General features: G+C 43.9%; 1 protein-coding gene across 2 annotated transcripts in view; it reads left to right on the forward strand.

Moving 5' to 3' along the window:
• The first annotated feature begins 9,489 nt into the window (after positions 1-9,489).
• The window catches only part of focad (focadhesin), a 192,733-nt gene continuing 185,810 nt past the window's right edge, over positions 9,490-16,412 (forward strand). For both annotated transcript variants that reach the window (XM_060841002.1, XM_060841010.1), the window contains exon 1: positions 9,490-9,582. The gene's annotated coding sequence lies outside the window, so the exon portion shown is untranslated. The remainder of the gene's footprint in view (positions 9,583-16,412) is intronic.

Below are 16,412 nucleotides of genomic sequence, written 5' to 3' on the forward strand. Positions count from 1 at the left end.
TGGTCATTAAAGAAAGGCACCGTGGGAAAAGATGTGGTAGAAGAAGCTAAGCCAGTGGCATTAGTGAAAGTAGCAAAGGAAACCCCAAGAAGAGCCGAGGAGCTGCAGGAGAGTACACGGCCTAGGCAGGGGCTGGGTATGGAGTTAGTGCCTCATATCTATGAACAATTCGCCTCTGTGGGTAAAGTTTACTCAGAAAAAACAGGGGGAGAAGGACAAGAAGTTATAATTTTGAGAGATATTGATCTAATCAGTCTCTCAGAGTAAGAGATGAATGAATTTGCACTCTTTCTGATCTGTTACCTGAGAGTGTGGTTATTTGTGCCATAGATGGACAGACATTTAGCGTCCCCCTATGTAAGATCAGGTTGGAGTGCCAACTCAAGACTGGGGAAGTTACAGTGTGAGTGATTGACAGTGTCAATTCCAGGAATCCAGTTTGTTCTTGGGAATGATTGAGCAGGGTCCAAGGTGGGAATGACACCCCTTGTTGTGGAAAAGCCCAAGGAAGACAAAGAAACTGAGGAGTTAAAAGAAAAATATCATGGCATTTTGCCAGGCGGTGTAGTAACAAGTTCCCTCTATCATAAGTCACACAAGAAGCAAAAACTAAAGGAGTTGAGGTTGAGTTAGTGGATACCCTGTTGGACATAATGGTGCAGGAAAAACCTGAACAGGCACAAGGGTCAGCCAGAAGTGTTTAGACCTGAAAGGCTAAGGGACTCGCAACAGAAAGACAAGATGATAAAAGATAGATATGGTGGATGGGTTCTCTGAAAAGGAGGTAAAGAATATTCCTGAGAGTTATTATCTGAAAGATAGAATCATAAGATGGAAATGAAGACCACGACAGGTTAGTGCAGAGGAGAAATGGGCCGAAGTGCACCAGATTGTGTTGTCGGAGCGTACAGATAGAAAGTATTATGTGTAGCACATGAATTACCTATAGGAGGTCACTTAGGAGTACGAAGGACTCAGGCTAAGGTACAAAAACATTTTTATTGGCCTGGAATGCACAAGGATGTGGTTAACTTTTGCCATACATGTCATACATGCCAAATGGTGGGTAAGTCACAGGCAGTTGCAATTCCTGCATTTGAAGAATGTTTCACGGTTTGATTGTGTAGATCCACTCTCAAGGACTAAAATGGGAACCAGTACGTGTTCACCATAATGGATATGTCTACCAGATTTCCAGAGGCAACTCCATTATAGAATATCAAGGCAAAAAAAGGTGATAGAGGAGCTAGTGGCTTTCTTCACTCGGTCTGGGCTATCCGGAGAGGTTCAGTTGGACCAAAGGTCGAATTTTACTGTTAGGCTGTTTAAGGAGGTTATGGATAAGTTAGGGGTACAGCATTTTAAATCCTGTGCATATTATCCTGAATCCCAGGGAGCTTTAGAAAGGTGGCATCAGACCTTGAAAACCATGTTGAGAGCATACTGAAAGTATTCGTATTGTTTGCCGTTAGACATGCTCCAAACTAATCTACTCAGTTCACTCCCTTCGAGTTAATATTTGAGCATGAAGTGAGAGGCCCTTTGAATTAATTAAAGAAAAATTGACAGGAGCAAAGTTGGAGATCTCACACTTCGGTTACGTATCGGGGGTGAGGGAGAGATTAAACGGAAAAGGTGAATTAGCTAAACAGCACCTAAAGAGGGCACAGTGCAGAATGAAGCAAGAGGCAGATAAAAACTCAAGAGACTCGGACGTTTTCCCGAGGGGATGGCGTGTTAGTACTGTCACCAGTGAGAGGAGATCCCTTCAGGTTTAGTGGTCCCTATCAAATTGAGAAAAAGTTGAGTCAGGTGAACTATTTAGTAAAGATGCCAGATAGAAAAAACAGTATCGGATATGTCATGTGAACATGTTGAAACCATATTATACTAGAGAGAAAGAACTGGAGAAACAGGTGTTAGTTACTGCCCCACAGAGTGAGGAATCAAATCCAGATGTTGTGGATTTTGACGTGTCTCAAAATATGTTAAAATATGAAGAAGTCCTTGAGGAGTGGGATATGTCAGTAAACTATCTGTCTCAGGAACATAGAATTCAGTTGAAAGGTTTGTTATTGCAGTACGAGGACATATGTAAGAATCAAATGGGGAAGACTAATGCTATTGTACAAGTAGATGTCGGGAATACCAATCCCATAAAACAACATCCTTATCGGCTTAATCCTTTCAAAGCCAGACAGTTCCAGAAGGAGGTGGAGGCCATGTTCAATGAGGATATCATAGAACCAAGCCAAAATGAATGGAATTCGCTGGTTGTCTTAGTTCCCAAACTGGACAGGGCTCAACAACTTTGCATGGATTATCGGAAGATCAACGCTGTTACAAAGTTGGATTCATGTCCAATACCGTAATTGGAAGACTGTATCGAGAAAATTGGTCAATCCAGTTATAGCAGCAAATTGGACGTAATGCGTGGTTACTGGCAGGTACCTTTATCAGCGACGGTGAAAGGAATTTCTGTGTTTGTAACTCCAAATGGGCTATATCAGTTTAAAGTGATGTCCTTTGGAATGAAGAACGCACCAGCCACATTCCAAAAACTCATGATTGAAGTTGTGGCTGGATTAACAAACTGTGCCGTCTATTTAGACAATGTAGTGACTTTTGCTAAGTCCTGGAAAGATCACATGGTACAGTTGGCAGAGCTCTTTGAACGACTGTGAGAAGCAAAACTGGTGATCAACGTAAACAAAACTGAATTCACAAAAGCAGAAGTGATGTTCTTGGGACATAACGTCGGTCATGGAAGATTGACCCCACGGAATGCAAAGACGAAGGCCATCGAGTTTTTCCACAACCATCCTCGAAGAAAGAGGTGCTTCAATTCTTGGGACTAAGCGGATTCCATAGGAAGTTTGTTCCAAACTTCAGGAGAGTCGTGGCACCGTTAACCGATTTGCGGAAGAAGAACACAAAGTTCTGGTGGACAGAACATTGCCAGCAGGCCATTTAAAAGCAATATTAAACACCAAGCCACTTTTTAATTACAACAAACTTTTCAAAACCTTTCAATGTCACCATCGATGCTCGTGATATAGGAGTTGGAGCTGTACTGCTACGGGAAGATGACGATGGGATTGAACTGCCAGTTGGTAACTTTTCAGAGAAGCTTAACATCCACCAGAGGAAATACTCCACAACTGAAAAAAGAACTGTTGAGTTTGGAACTGGCCTTACAACATTTTTATGTGTACATCACAAACAATGTGTCAGAGACGGTTGTGTACACGGATCACAATCCACTTACATTCTTGGAACATTATAAAGACAAGTATATGAAACTATTCTGTTGGAGTCCTGTGTTACAGACTTTTAATTTACAAATTGTGCGTATTGTGGGTCATAAGAATATAATCGCAGATGCGTTAGTGTGGATTTAACTGATAAAGTATAGATGAGATTGGTATCTTAAATGTTTTATATATTTGTGGGAAGAAGTTAATATGAACTTAGATTAAAGTTATATGCATATCATGATAATGTGGTTAAGGAATAGCAAAAAAAAAGCCATCTTTTCGTTGTGATGGTTCATTTCTTTCTTAAGTGGGGAGGTGTTGTGAAGGTGTAGGTGCGTACTGTGCCTTTAAGAGAGACTGGAAGCTGGCATGGACTTAGAGAAGCACAAAGTGTGCTGAAATAATTTAAAATGCAACATTTGACTATGAAACCAATAGTGCAGCTGAGTTGCCATGGTACACAACAAATTCGAATTTGGCCAATCAGTTTAAATTATGCCCCAAGATACCAAAGTCAAATTCAACTTGAATTTAGTGTTTTGATTAAATCAAACCAGTTAAATGATCCGATGCTTTGGGGTATAAAACTGGACATATTAAATAGTTAGGGGGAGAACTGCCAAGCCACTAACAACAAGATTGCCAGCAGAACAGCTCTCTGAAAGGTACTTGTACAAAAGAAATTTGTGCACTAGAAACATCAAAGTCAACTAGGGGAAATCTACATAGAAAGTTCGACATCTGAAGTCTATACCTGGGTTTAAAATTGAATTTGCCATAAATTTAAGAGTGAATTTATCGGACCAGTATTCTAGAATGGGAGGTAAAAGTTAGGTTAAAGAGAAAGAAGTTGTAAATAGTTGTTCAATGTTCTCTTTTGGACTTCAAGAATAAAATTGTTAATTTTTACTTTAAATAGTGACCTCTGGGGAGTTCTTTGCCTCTCGAAATTTAACAGATTATGGCATGAGGTGAGCTTCTCTGTGTCCAGTTTAAAATTAACAGAGGGGTTTACCCCATGTCGTAACACTGTGCTTTTCCAGCACCATACTCTCGACTCTGATCTCCAGTATCTGCAGACCCACTTTCTCCTAAAAAAGCCTTCAGATGATAAACCAAAACCCAGCTGGCTCTACTATTTTTAAAATTTGATTTTTAAACAGTATTTTGTATATGTTTATCACTATTCATTCTGAAAGTCAATCTCTGTGAAGAAAGGGCCTAAGGTGAGATGGGACCGATAACTGTATCAATCTGTATTAGACTATACCTCCAAATCAAATGTTAAAATACTTATTTCTAGGAAATTATTTTATTCGGAGTAAGTCTTTTTAATTCATGTGATTTCTATATTTACGAGGGTATTCTGGCCATTAATGTGCGATTGGATATGACTGATATCACCTGACTTGTACAAATTGAGGTTCCTAGTTCTTTCTTGAGCAGTTCCCATTTTACCCCAATACAACACCTCACTTTCTGTCGTAAGGTACCATTGAGGAATGCTAAAAGATGTCGATGACAATATATCCTCCATACACAATTAATTGATAGCATCTTTTTGTGCTATCTTCTTACATGTGATTTAAAATAAATGTTATGTGAAAAACATAGAACCTATGCTCTGCAAAACCTTGGGTAATGTGATATCGTAAAAATAACAACTGGGAAGGAGGAGAAACTGGGCTGAATGTTAATATTGACATAGAATCTGTACACTGTGGAAGCAGGCCATTCAGCCCACACAATCCCTCCAAAGAGGATCCCACCCAATCCCTGTATTTCCTCCTGGCTATCCCACACATCCCTTGATACTATAGGCAATTAGTTTGGCCACAGCTGCAAATGTGTTGCTGGTCAAAGCACAGCAGGCCAGGCAGCATCTCAGGAATAGAGAATTCGACGTTTCGAGCATAAGCCCTTCATCAGGAATAAGAGAGAGAGCCAAGCAGGCTAAGATAAAAGGTAGGGAGGAGGGACTAGGGGGAGGGGCGATGGAGGTGGAATAGGTGGAAGGAGGTCAAGGTGAGGGTGATAGGCCGGAGTGGGGTGGGGGCGGAGAGGTCAGGAAGAGGATTGCAGGTTAGGAGGGCGGTGCTGAGTTGAGGGAACCGACTGAGACAAGGTGGGGGGAGGGGAAATGAGGAAGCTGGAGAAATCTGAATTCATACCTTGTGGTTGGAGGGTTCCCAGGCGGAAGATGAGGCGCTCCTCCTCCAGCCGTCGTGTAGTTGTGTTCTGCCGGTGGAGGAGTCCAAGGACCTGCATGTCCTCGGTGGAGTGGGAGGGAGAGTTAAAGTGTTGAGCCACGGGGTGATTGGGTTGGTTGGTTCGGGCGGCCCGGAGGTGTTCTCTGAAGCGTTCCGCAAGTAAGCGGCCTGTCTCACCAATATAGAGGAGGCCACATCGGGTGCAGCGGATGCAATAGATGATGTGTGTGGAGGTACAGGTGAACTTGTGGCGGATATGGAAGGATCCCTTGGGGCCTTGGAGGGAAGTGAGTGTGGAGGTGTGGGCGCAAGTTTTACATTTCCTGCGGTTGCAGGGGAAGGTGCCGGGGGTGGAGGTTGGGTTGGTGCGGGGTGTGGATCTGACGAGGGAGTCACGAAGGGAGTGGTCCTTGCGGAACGCTGATAGGGGAGGGGAGGGAAATATATCCTTGGTGGTGGGGTCCGTTTGGAGGTGGCGGAAATGGCGGCAGATGATACGTTGTATGCAGAAGTTGGTGGGGTGGTAGGTGAGAACCAGTGGGGTTCTGTCTTGGTGGCGGTTGGAGGAGCGGGGCTCAAGGGCGGAGGAGTGGGAAGTGGAGGAGATGCGGTGGAGGGCATCGTCGATCACGTCTGGGGGGAATCTGCGGTCCTTGAAGAAGGAGGCCATCTGGGCTGTGCGGTGTTGGAATTGGTCCTCCTGGGAGCAGATGCGGCGGAGACGAAGGAATTGGGAATATGGGATGGCGTTTTTACAGGGGGCAGGGTGGGAGGAGGTGTAGTCCAGGTAGCTGTGGGAGTCAGTCGGTTTATAATAGATGTCTGTGTTGAGTCGGTCGCCCGAGATAGAAATGGAAAGGTCTAGGAAGGGGAGGGAGGAGTCTGAGACAGTCCAGGTGAATTAGTTTGGCCAATCCAGCTAACCTGCTCATCTTTGGACTGTGGGAGGAAACCCACACAGACACAGGGAGAACTCCACACAGACAGCCACCCAAGCCTAGAATTGAACCCAGGTCCCTAGCACTGTGAGGCAGCAACACTAACCACAGAGCCACCACCCCACACTCCAGTAGGAATGAAAGCTTTGGAAATATAAGAACATGAGAAGTGGGAGGAGGAGCAGGCAATTCAGCCCCACTCCCCCTCCCCACACCACCCCGAGTCTGCTCTGCTATTTCGTACAATCACGGCTGATCTCATCTTGGCTTCCCCTTTCCTGCCAGCTCATGGTAACCCATTAATCATTAAAATCTGCCTATCAACTCAGTAAATTTATACAGTGTCCTGGCATCCACCTCAATCTGGGGAAGTGAATTCTAAAGATTCATGACCTTTTGAGAGAGTTAATTTTGTCTCATCACTGTTGTAAATCTGCCATCCAAAACCCTAAAACCATGGCCTTTCATTCCAAATTACCCCACTTTTTTTATTATTCATGTGCGGGATGTGGGTTCGCTGGGTGGCCAGCATTTATTGCCTGTCCCTAGTTGCCTTTGAGAAGATGATGGTGAGCTGCCTTCTTGAACCGATGTAGTCACATGCTTTAGGTTGACCCACAATGCCCTTTGGGAGAGAATTCCAGGATTTTGTTCCAGTGACACTTGAGAAATGGTGATTTATTTCCATGTCAGAACAGTGAGTGGCTTGGAGGAAAACTTGCCGGTGGTGTTCCCATGTATCTGCTGCCTATGTCCTTTGAGATAGAAGTGGTTGTCTAAGGATCTTTGGTGAATTTCTACAGTGCACCTTGTAGATGGTACACACGGCTGCTACTGAATGTTCACAGTGGAGTTACTAAGTATTTGTGGATATGGTGCTAATCAAGTGGGCTGCTTTGTCCTGGAGAATGTCAAGCTTCTTGAGCATTGTTGGAGTTGCACTCATCCAGGGCAAGTGGGGAGTATTCCATCACACTCCTGAGTTGTGCCTTGTTGATGGTGGACAGGGCTGAAAATGTGTCGCTGGAAAAGCGCAGCATGTCAGGTAGCATCCAAGGAGCAGGAGAATCGACGTTTCGGACATAAGCCCTTCTTCAGGAAACATTTCTGAAGAAGGGCTTATGCCTGAAACGTTGAATCTCCTGTTCCTTGGATGCTGCCTGACCTGCTGCGCTTTTCCAGCAACACATTTTCAGCTCTGATCTCCAGCATCTGCAGTCCTCACTTTCTCCTGATGGTGGACAGGCTTTGGGAAGTCAGGAGATGAGTTACACAATGATGGCCTTGGTTGAACGGGGAATACATCAGGCTATGGGGCTGCAGACTGTGTTGGAGTCCAATTCTGCTGTGCCTCATGAGTGCTCAGTTGCTAGATCCATTCAAAGTCTGGCTCATTTAACATGGTGCCACACAATGTGATGTAGAGGCCACACAATATGATGCAGGGTATTCTCAATGTGATGGTGGGACTTTCTCTGTTACAAAGACTTTGCAGTGATCATTCTTACCGATACTGTCATGGGCAGATGTATCTGCAGCCAGCTAATTGGCAGGGATGAGTTGAAGTATGTTTTTCCAACTTGTTGGTTCCCTCACCAGCTGCCGCAGACAGAGCCTAGCAGCAATAGCATTTCAAACTCGACCAGCTCAATGATTAGTGCTGTTGCTGAGCCATCCTTTAAGCACTGAAATCCCCCATCTAGAATACATTCCGAATGCCTGTCACCCTCAGTGTTTCCTCCAAGTGTTGGTCAACCTGGAGGAGATTATTATTAAAAAAGGTAATTAGCAGGAGTTTTCCTTGCCCACATTACACCTGATACCATGAGACCCCATTGGGTCTATTTATTGTTTCTAAGTCATGATTCTCTTCGGCAGTTCTCCCAACTCTGCACTCACCCAGATGTTAGTGAGGAGGGGCTTAACAGGATTGCTATTTGCTGTTGTCTTTGTCAATTCCACGTGGTCTGTCTGGTTTCATTCCTTTGTTGAGATTGGTCGAACTGAGGATCTCACTTGGCCATTTCAGAGGGCAGTAGGGAATCCACTATATTGCTGTGGGTCTGGACTCACGCGTACGACTGTAGATTTCCCCTCCTTAAGAACCAGATGGCCTTTCCCCGTCCTTGTTAACTGGGAAGTCATTTCATTCACAAATTCTACATATTGCAATCTGCCCTGGTGGTGGGACTCGAACACAGGCTGCCTGAAATATCAGCTGAGGCTCTTGAACAAATAAGCCCAGCAGTAATACCACTGGATCAGCATCCCCATACAATAAACTCTGTGGTTTACAATCTTATTCTCCACAACCACCTGATAAAGGAGCAGCGCTCTGAAAACTAGTGCTTCCAAACAAACCTGTTGGACTATAACCTGGTGTTGTGTGATTTTTAACTTTGTCCTCCCATACAGATGAGACTCAACGCCAGGATCTATCAAGATTAGAGTGGTGCTGGAAAAGCACAGCAAACTCAGGCAGCATCGGAGGAGCACACTGCCTGACCCGCTGTGCTTTTCCAGCCACCAATCGAATCTCGACTCTGATCTCCAGCGTCTGCAGACCTCACTTTCGCCGGGATATATCATCCCGATGTGCTTTTCCAGCAATGATTTGGAGATGCCGGTGTTGGACTGGGGTGCACAAAGTTAAAAATCACACACCAGGTTATAGTCCAACAGGTTTAATTGGAAGCACACTAGCTTTCGGAGCGACGCTCCTTCATCAGGTGATTGTTGGAGGGCTCGATCGTAACAGAATTTATAGCAAAAAATTTGCAGTGTGCTGTAAATTCTGTGTTACGATCGAGCCCTCCAACAATCACCTGATGAAGGAGCGTCGCTCCGAAAGCTAGTGTGCTTCCAATTAAACCTGTTGGACTATAACCTGGTGTTGTGTGATTTTTAACTTTTCCAGCAACACACTCTCAAACTCTGACCTCCAGCGTCTGCAGACCTCACCGTTCCGGATACATCAAGTCGATTTCACCTCAATGTCTGCAGAAGGAAGGCGTTTGATAGACGGCCAGAAAAGCTGCCTGCGAGGACGGTTGTGGAGATTCGCTGGGGACCTGTGCACTCTATCGACAGCAGCGAGTCCACGTCAAGGCTGTGGGAGGAGGGGGAAGCAGCCACACTTGCGCAGTGAGTGTGCCCGCGAGAGCGTTCGCCTTCAGGGTAATGTATTTTGGAACGCCGCGGTTTGTTACATTGTCATTGTCAAATGTTGCAATTTCAGCGGCTCATTCATACATTCCGCTGCAGTGTTACAGGGAGGGCTGAGCTTCCTCACACTGGGGGCAGAGTCGTGCCTTGCTTTTCCACACCATACACACAAAGGGCCTGACACTGCGATGTGCTGGAGCCGGACACGGAAGGGATAAAGGCTCAGTTAAGTCCTTCCCTCCCTCCCCGACAGCTGTGACTTGCTTTTATCCCGGGGCGCTTGTCCATATCTCAGGCCTCAGCCTAACCACCTCCAGCTTTCATCCTCAGCTCTTGCTTCTTTTCCGGTTGGGGGGTTAACTGTGAGGCGCCTGATTTGGCCACTTCCGAAGTTTCGGAATCTGTCCAAGTTTGTGAAGTGGAGGTGCCGCTGTTGGACTGGACTGGGGCGGACAAGGTTAGAAGTCACACGATACCACAAATTTAATTTTCAAATAAACCTTTTTGACTATAACCTGGTGACGTGTGACTTCTGACCTTTGTCTAAATTTGTGTGTGAGTTTAATGATAACTTCTAGCAGTTTACGAGGATCTGTGGGATGTACAGTTCGATGTTTTAATGTCTGAACCGATTAATCGAGCCTTTTATGGATTTTTTTTGAAAAAACAAAGCAGTGGCTATTTCGGATTGAGATGGGGGAAACTTTACTGAGAGGATCCTTGAACTTCCATCAATCTTAACTTGAGAGCCAAGGATAAATAGATAAAGTCTGTCCCTGGGGTGGGGGAGTCCAGAACTAGAGGACATATATTTAGGGTGAGAGAGGAAAGATATAAGAGAGACCTAAGGGATAGCTTTTTCACACAGAGGGTGGTACGTGTATGGAATGAGCTGTCAGAGGATGTGGCGGAGGCTGGTACAGTTGCAACATTTAGGAGGCATTTGGATGGGTATATGAATAGGAAGGGTTTGGAGGGATATGGGCCGGGTGCTGGCAGGTTGGACTAGATTGGGTTGGGATAGCTGGTCGGCATGGACAGATTGGACTGAAGGATCTGTTTCCATGCTGTATATCTCTATGACTTGATGGATAATACATGTTGTGAGAAGTGATGTGATTCATCAAGATGAGTTGGGCCTGACAATTTACATCATTATGACAGCTGAAAGGCAGAAAATCCAATTGAGATTCACCAAGAATGCTGCAGGTATTTTTTTTGTTGGGGGTTTGGGGTGGGTGAAAACAGGAGCAAAAGGGAATTAGAAGAGAAGCTAGCAGCTATCATAGAGGAATATCTCTAAGTCCTTGAGTCATACAGCATGGTCCAACCATTCCATGTCAAACATCATCCCAAACTAAACTCATCCCGCCTGCCTGCTCCTGACCCATATCCTTCCAAACCTTTCCTATTCATGTACTTACCCAAATGCATTTTGAACATTGTAATTGTACCAGCCTCCCCCACTTCCTCAGGAAGTTCATTGCATGTGCGAACCACCCTCTGTCAAACAAAAATGCCTCAACTCTTTTTTCTTAAAAAATTTTTTCCCTCTCATCTTAAACATGTGCCCCCGAGTCTTGAAACTCCCCATCTTGGGGAAAAGACAACTACCATCAACTCTCTCTATGCATCTTATTATTTTACCAACTTCGAAACCTCAACCTCCTGTGCTCCAGTGAAAAAGGTCCCAGCCTTTCTTTATAACTCAAGCCTTTCATACCTGACAACATCCTGGTAAATCTCTTCTGAACCTTATCTAGCTTAATAGCATGCTTCCCATAACTGGATGAGGAATCGACAAACATGCAAACAGTGCGGTTAAAAGAGAGTAGGACTGATCAGACAGCACCTGACTTGTAAAGGTTGTCTGGGGGGAAATGCTGGGCTATGAAGTTACAGAATGTGCTGGAACCTGCTGCTGTTGATGGCCCACAATGTTTCATGGATGCCCGGTTTTGAGTTGCTAGATTTGTTTGAATCCATCCCATTTAGCCCTTAACTGTTGGCTCTTTAAATTTGGCAAGGCACTGGGTCTGGATGAGATGCATCCAAGGATTTTCAAGGAGGTAAAGGTAGAGATTGTGGGAACGCTGGCCAAAATCTTTCATGCTTGCCTGGATTTTCAGGAAGTGCAAGAAGATTGGACGATTGCAAACATTCCTGCCTTGTTCAAGAAAGATTGCAAGTACAGATCCGATTGATCAAACTGGGGAGACTTTCAGCCATAACTATCTGAGCGAGAATTACTAATCACGTGGAAAAAGGTGGGTTGATTAGGAAGAGTTGGCATAGAATTCCAAATGGAACATCTTGTTTGACCATCTTGGTGGAGTATTTTCAAGAGATAACAGAAAAGGAAAAAAAGGGTGACGCTATTGATGTGGTCTGCATGGATTTCTAGAAGGCGTGATAGTTCATGGGATAAAAGGAACAGCAGCAGATACAAAGTTGGCTGAAGGCTTGGAAACAGACGAACAGACAATGGATATTTTTTGGGTTGGAAGACAGGTTGACGTGGAGTTCTCTAAACATCAGAATTGTGAGCCCCTTGCTTTTCCTGCTGTGTATAATCATCTGGATCTTGGTGTGCAGGCAACATTTCAAAGTTTGCAGATAACAGTAAACTTGGAAGAATTATAAACAATCAGGAGGATATTGGGGAACTCCAAAAGGACATTGACAAGTTGTAGACAGTGGATAGATGGCAGGTGAGGAGCATGATGTGATGCACTTTGGTCAGAAGAATGTTGAAAGACAATATCAAATAGGGGATACGATTCTAAAGAGGGTGCAAGAGCAGAGGGACCTGGGTGTACATAACTGGATGATCATTGTAGGTGGCAAAACAGGTGGCAAAATCTATGAATAAAGTATACTTTGTTCTTGGCTTTATTAATACGAGTTGAAAAGTGTGGTGCTGGAAAAGCGCAGCAAGCCAGGCAGCATCCGAGGAGCAGGAGAATCCACATTTCGGGCATAAGCCCTTCTTCAGGAATGAGGCTGGTGTGCCAAGCCAGGCTTCATTCCTGAAGAAGGGCTTGTGCCCAAAATGTTGATTCTCCTGCTCCTCGGATGCTGCCTGGCCTGCTGCGCTTTTCCAGCACCACACTTGTCAACTCTGGTCTCCAGCATCTGCAGTCCTCCCTTTCTCCTCCTTTATTGGTACGGGCACAGAGTACGAGAGCAAGGAGGTAATGTTGAACTTCTACAAATCATGCCTAGCCCTCAGGTGTGTGTCACATTGGAGGAAAGATGGGAATGCATTGGAAAGGATGCGGAAACAATTGACAAGAATGGTTTCGGGACTGAGCAACTTCAGTTGTGTGGAGAGATTGAAGATGTTGGGATTGTTCTTGGAGAGCACAAAACTGAGAGGGGATTTAACAGAGGTTTCCAGAATTGTGGCAGGCTGGACAGAGAAGATAGGGAGAAGCTGTTTCTGTACGTGAAAGGAAGAAGAAAAGGAGAGTACGTGTTTTAAATAAAATGCAAAAGAAGCAAGTGAAGTAAGTTTCTTTAGGGTAATATTAGGATGTTAAATGCACTACCAGAAAATGTGGTGGAGGCAGGGTCAGTTAAGGCTTTGAATGGCCGCTTGGATTGACATGGTGTGTAAGGATAGAGGGAAAAGACAGGAGATTGGCACTTGATAATAGAACTGTGCAAGCAAGATCAGCCAAAGGGTGACCTTCTGTGCTGTAACAATCAAGTTTCTGGCATTTGAAGTCCAGATATGAAACAAATCATGGAGGCTGGAAAGAGGATAGTTGAAATTGTGATTGCATTCCTACAGCTGGTAACTTGTTCCTAGAATTCTTTTAAATTTTATTTCTTGAAAAGAATTTTACTCTTCCCTCTTTCTTTGTTAATCCAATCTTTCTTCCCTTTTATTTATCTTGGTATCTAATTCCCGATTCTTTAATCACCCACGGTTGATCAATATATTTCACTGGTGAAGCATATGGATCTTTAGATCTGAGATTCGTGACATTCAAGATGCCCTCTAACTCTTGGCATGATAAATTTGCTTTTCCAGCAATTTCCAGTGTCGACGTGGAATCTAACATTTGAAAAATCCACTTGATGCACTTGGATTTGCAATCCCGGCAATTCTGGGCCAGAATATTTTTCTTAATTATGCAGATAAATGGTTTCTTTTATAGAGTGTACATTTTCTGTTGCTGGGTTTTCAGACAGAGTTGAAAGTGTACATTTAATCAAATTTCTTTGAAGAACATTACCATTGTGTTCTGCATACTTCATCTTTCTAATTAATTAATTAGTTCCAATGTCTAATTGATGGAATGTTAATAAGTTCAATCCTGTTTCTTCTCTGTTCACTCTCAATGTTTATTGCTCGTAGATTTTGCTTTATCATTAAACTATTGGTGCAAGTTTTTAAGAATGCAAGTAATTCAAATTTTTGTACATTTCGCCCAACGTTGTTTTGAGGGAGCTGGACATTATACAATATAATTTACCTATTGCAGCAACTTCCAAAGTTATTTGATTTCATGAAAGCAATGTGAATGGAATGGTTGTATTTCTTTCTAGAATCCATGTTAATTTCAACTCCTTTATTAGAAAAATTCTTGTTATTTTGTATTTCTGGTTAGCTTTCCCTTGGACTGTAACCTCTCCCTCCCTATTAATTTGCTTTTCGTAATTGCTAACGTTTTTAGGTTCTGTCCAGTCTTCTCACTTGCCACCCTTTAATGCACAATTACATGCCTTTCTTAAAGTTTCATTGTTGCCTTTTCCCTTTCTCACTAGCCACAAACTGTGGCTTTATCCCTTGGGATTCATTGTATGATGTTACTGTGCAAGTGTTCAGTGCTGTTTCTCTTCTAGAGGAGTGCTGTCACAGTAGTGCTGAAGTGTCTCCTTCAGTCAGGCAGTTGGTAAACAGCTGAGGTCTCTGTTTTTTTTTAAAAAATAAGGCAAAAGAGTGGTGAGTGGCTGGGGTCGGGACTTTGGTTCTTCTCTCCATGAGTTGAGAAGGTTTCTGCTGGCTGCTGGAGTCAGAAGCTTGTGTTTTCTGCTACTAGAGTGAAATCTTAGATGCGAGGCTTCCTGTTAAAAATCGAAAGGGCAGATTGTTTCTTTCTAATGGACTTGAGAGAGTCAGCACGTGAGAGTCATAACTGTGTTGCTGAATTGCCCTTGCCAAGGCGATCATTATGGGATACTGCCTTTTTGGAACAGTTGATGATTAGTGGTTAAATAATATATTATCCTGTTAAGTATTTCTGAGAGTAAAGTTATACCAATTCTTTGTTTTTTGTTACATTTTAACTGTGTTATAATAATAAAGTGTGTTTTGGTTAAAGCTTGGGGTAAGTCGTTCAAATCAAATCTGGAACACAATTCGTTATCCTTGCCTTTTAAAAAAATATAAGTTAGAGTCCAGGTTGTCTCCATAATATACTTGGGGTAGGGGAGATCTGGTCTGACCCATTATAATTGCACTGTATCTACTCTACATGTTCTGAAATGTCCCCAAAATGTCTACCACTTCATTTCCTCTATTAACTATTCTTCAACACAATTTGCCAGTTCATGTCAGCCATCTCTGCTTTCATGCCATCATAATTGCTTTTTTCTAAACTTAAGAGAAATAGTCTCAGACCTACTCCTCTCTTCCTCAAACTAAATGTCATTTGCAGCAATCTTTAGCCAGAAGTGCTGGGTGGATGATGATCCATCTTGACCTCCTCTGATTTCCCCAGAATCACAGCTTCTAGTCGTCAGTCAATTTGTTTCACTCCACGTGATGTCAAGGAACAGTTGGAAGTATTGAATAATGCAAAGTTGATGGGCCATGACAACAATCCAATTATAATGTTCAGAGCATTGAGTACAGGAGTTGGGAGGTCATGTTGCGGCTGTACAGGACATTGGTTAGGCCACTGTCGGAATATTGCGTGCAATTCTGGTCTCCTTCCTATCGGAAAGATGTTGTGAAACTTGAAAGGGTTCAGAAAAGACTTAAAAGGATGTTGCCAGGATTGGAGTATGTGAGCTATAGGGAGAGGCTGAACAGGCTGGGACTGTTTTCCCTGGAGCGTCGGAGGCTGAGGGGTGACCTTTATAGAGGTTTACAAAATTATGAGGGGCATTGATAGGATAAATAGGCAAAGTCTTTTCCCTGGGGTCAGGGAGTCCAGAATTAGAGGGCATACGTTTAGGGTGAGAGGGGAAAGATATAAAAGAGACCTAAGGGGCAACTTTTTCACGCAGAGGGTAGTACATGTATGGAATGAGCTGCCAGAGGAAGTGGTGGAGGTGGTACAATTGCAACATTTAAAAGGCATTTGGATGGGTATATGAATAGGAAGGGTTTGGAGGGATATGGGCCGGGTGCTGGCAGGTGGCACTAGATTGGGTTGGGATATCTGGTCGGTATGGACGGGTTGGACCGAAGGGTCTGATTCCATGCAGTACATCTCTATGACTTGTGCTTCAGAACTTGCTGCTCCCTCATCAAGCAGTTACAATGCTGGCATCGACTCAACAATGTGGAAAATTGCCCAGATATGTCCTGTACACTAAAAGCAGGACAATCCATCCTGGTCAATAACCACCCCATCCGTCTAATCTCAATGGAAGGTGTTATCAACAGTGCTATCAAGCAGCACAGCACCTGCTCAATGAAGCTCAGTTTGGGTTCCACCAGGGCCACTTAGCTCCTGATAAACTCATTGACAAAGAGTTGAATTTGAGAGGTGAGGTGGGAGTGATGGCCCTATTCGACTCAGTGTGGCATCAAAGAGCAGCTAAACAGCAAAACTACAGTCAATGGGTATCAGGAGCAAACTCTTCACCGATTGGAGTCATAC

The sequence above is a fragment of the Hemiscyllium ocellatum genome, chromosome 2 (genome assembly GCF_020745735.1).
Source record: "Hemiscyllium ocellatum isolate sHemOce1 chromosome 2, sHemOce1.pat.X.cur, whole genome shotgun sequence".
Classification (NCBI taxonomy): domain Eukaryota; kingdom Metazoa; phylum Chordata; class Chondrichthyes; order Orectolobiformes; family Hemiscylliidae; genus Hemiscyllium; species Hemiscyllium ocellatum.